Source organism: Gossypium hirsutum, chromosome A13 (assembly GCF_007990345.1).
Source record: "Gossypium hirsutum isolate 1008001.06 chromosome A13, Gossypium_hirsutum_v2.1, whole genome shotgun sequence".
In the NCBI taxonomy this organism is placed as follows: Eukaryota; Viridiplantae; Streptophyta; class Magnoliopsida; order Malvales; family Malvaceae; genus Gossypium; species Gossypium hirsutum.
This window is the reverse complement of record NC_053436.1, coordinates 78790234-78793351: the sequence shown is the minus strand read 5'-3', so window position 1 is coordinate 78793351 and position 3118 is coordinate 78790234.

Here is a 3118-nt window from a genome sequence, read left to right as displayed (position 1 = left end):
GTAACTAAATTGTGTATATTTATATGCTTGAAGTAAATGTTGTGTTTGTGAATGTATAAATGCCAAATATATGAAATCGGTTACATATCTGACAAAGCCTGAAAAATATTAAATCCCGTTTGAATAATGCAATTCGATGGATACAGGATTTCCTGATTAGTTGTGGTCCTACATGTGTTGAGGATACACCACAACTCATACGAGCATCCTATTATAAGCCCTCTCGAGCTTCCCGTTATATGGTTCCTGCGAGCATTCTGATCGGTACTGATCTTGCATGTGTTGCGGACTACCGCAGCTCTTTGTGAGTGTCCTGTTATATGATCGATTGTGATCCTGCATATATTGCGGACACAAACGCAGCTCTTTAAGAGCATCCTAATATGGCTCGCTTGAACTTCCCGATATATGGTTATCCGAAGCTTCTAATTAAAGACTCTTCATGAGCTTCCTAATTAAAAGTTTTTTTTGAACTTCTTGATTATGACTCTTATTAGTTTCCTGTTATATAGCTCGGATAAGCTTTCTGATAGACTCTTTGTGAGCTTTCCAATTAATGGCTCTTTGTGAGCTTCCTATTATACGGCCTGAGAGAGGATTTCCTGATTATGTGCTTTAAAGAGCACTCCTGAATATGAATTGATGGAAACCTGATTTGTACACTTCGAGTATACTACTTGTGTATCCATTGATGTTTTCAATGATTCAACGGGCAAATCCCTGACATGAGAAAATATGAACATGAAATGAACTAATACACGTATTTTCCTGAAATACATGAAAATGATTATACATGATATATGGAAATACGAGATGATAATATATGAACATGAAATTTGTTTGATGAATATGTTCACCCATGATTATAGATTTGTACACCTTGAGTGTTCTGACATTTCAAATGATTTAATGGGCAAAGTTTTGACATGAAATAATCTGAACTTGAGACGAATTATTATGAAAATGTACATGAAATACAAGGATATGATTTGTATATATTATATGAATACATGACGTGGAAAGTATATGTACATGGGAATCTAATTATTGTTGAGCCTATACATGTTTCTTGATATTTATATAAAATATATGACTAACAAGGGTGATGAGGATATGTGTTAGGGCTCATGATCAAGTTGATTGAATGTGCCTTGTATGTTTATATTGAATTTAAATAAGTGGTAAGTTAATTACCATTTTATACGAACTTACTAAGCATTTCATGCTTACTCTGTTTTATTTTCCCCTATTCTATAGTAATTCGAATGCTCATTGGATTGGAAGCTTGGCGGAGATCACTCACACTATCCATCAGCCTATTTCGGTTTATATATGGTAAATCAATTATGGTTATAATGGCATGTATAGGTTAATTGGCCAATATTAGCATATAAATGCTTTAATTGTAACTAGCCATTGGAATGGCTTATGATTGATATGTTTGGTATGTGTTTGAACTAGTTGATTGATAGAAATTATATTGGTATATTGATGATTGAATTAAGTTAGCATATTTGATAAGATATGCATATATGTGAACTTGGTAATGTAAGTAAGTGTGTATACTTGATTATATGAGGTATTATATCATGTATAGGACTTGACTTTGAGTTGGGTTAAATGACCTATAATAGCTTGTGAATGTGTTAAAGTGTTGGTGTAGAAGGATGACAAAATCCACACAGACAGAAACACCGGCGTGTGTCTCAGCCATGTGTGACACACGGCCTAACACATGGACATGTGACCTAGTCGCGTGTCCCTTGCATCTTTAAAATTTCAAATAGAATGCCTAAGTATTTACACACGGCCTAGGATACAGGCGTGTGGCTTGGCCGTGTGACCCAAAGTAGAGAGTTGCACGACCTCAGACACGGGCATGTCCCTTGGCCGCGTGAACCACACGGCCTGTAACATGCGGAATTAGGGTCTAGTCAGAAAAGTGGTTTCGAGACCATAAATCTAGAATAGAAATGATTATTTTATGATTATTTAATGGTCATGATATGATTGCATGCTTGTGTAAAATTTTCATGAATAAATTTTATGCTTAAGATGTCCAATTTGACTTTAGGGACTAAATTGAATAAGTTGTAAAACTTGTGTTCTAGAAGCTTTAAGCATAAAATTGCATTGGATTATTAATTAGAGGTCCTTAAATAGCAATTAGACCAAGTTCTAAAAATTTGGAAAAAAATGGGCATGAATAGGAAAATTTTAAAAGAAAGGCCTTAAGGGCATTTTTGTCATTTGGTAAATAAAAGAATAAAAAGGGAAAATGAAGTGAAAATCTTGTCCATCTTTTTCAAGCCATAGTCGAATTTTACAAGGGTTCCATAGCTAGGGTTTTCAACTTTTCAAGCTTGATTGTAAGTGCTCCCTAGCCTCGTTTTTTATGTTCTTTGCATTTTTTAAGTCCTTGAAGCCTGATCTATCCATTTTTACTATTGTTTTGAGCTAGGGTTCATGCATGAAATTTGACCCATGTGTAACATGGTTGTGTTTTGATGTTCAATGGAAGAATATGAATGTTTGATGTGTGATAAACATCTTTTGCTAAGTGATTTTTAGTGAAAACACCTAAAATGGACTTGTTTGTAAAAGGTGTAAAAATAAGTAGTAGAAATGTAAAATAAAGAAAAATATGGGCTGATATGAGGTAGAATATGGATCGGCTAGGCTTGGATAACCAAGAAATTGCATGCATTTCATTTTGTGAGCCTAAGGACTAAAGTGTAAATAAGTGAAAAGTTAGGGGTAAAAAGGTAATTTTACCAAAGTATATGTTATGAGACGATACGAGTATTGTGTGTATTGAGAAAGTTAAATTTGACATTATAGATCAAGAAAAATGTGATTCGAGTTTTGATAAGTGGAAGAACAAGGTTTACGAGGATTAAGTTCGTTTCTATCATTTTTGTACCGAGGTAAGTTCACTTTCAAATAATGCAACATATACCATGCTTTAAATGCTTTAATATTGCATGTATGGTAAGTACATACATATTTAATGTGATGTTGTATCATATGTTTATTGCCTAAATTGTATCATGAATTATGCTTTGATTTCTCTATGAGTATGTGATTGGTGCTATGAGCATCGAAATCGACGTTATGA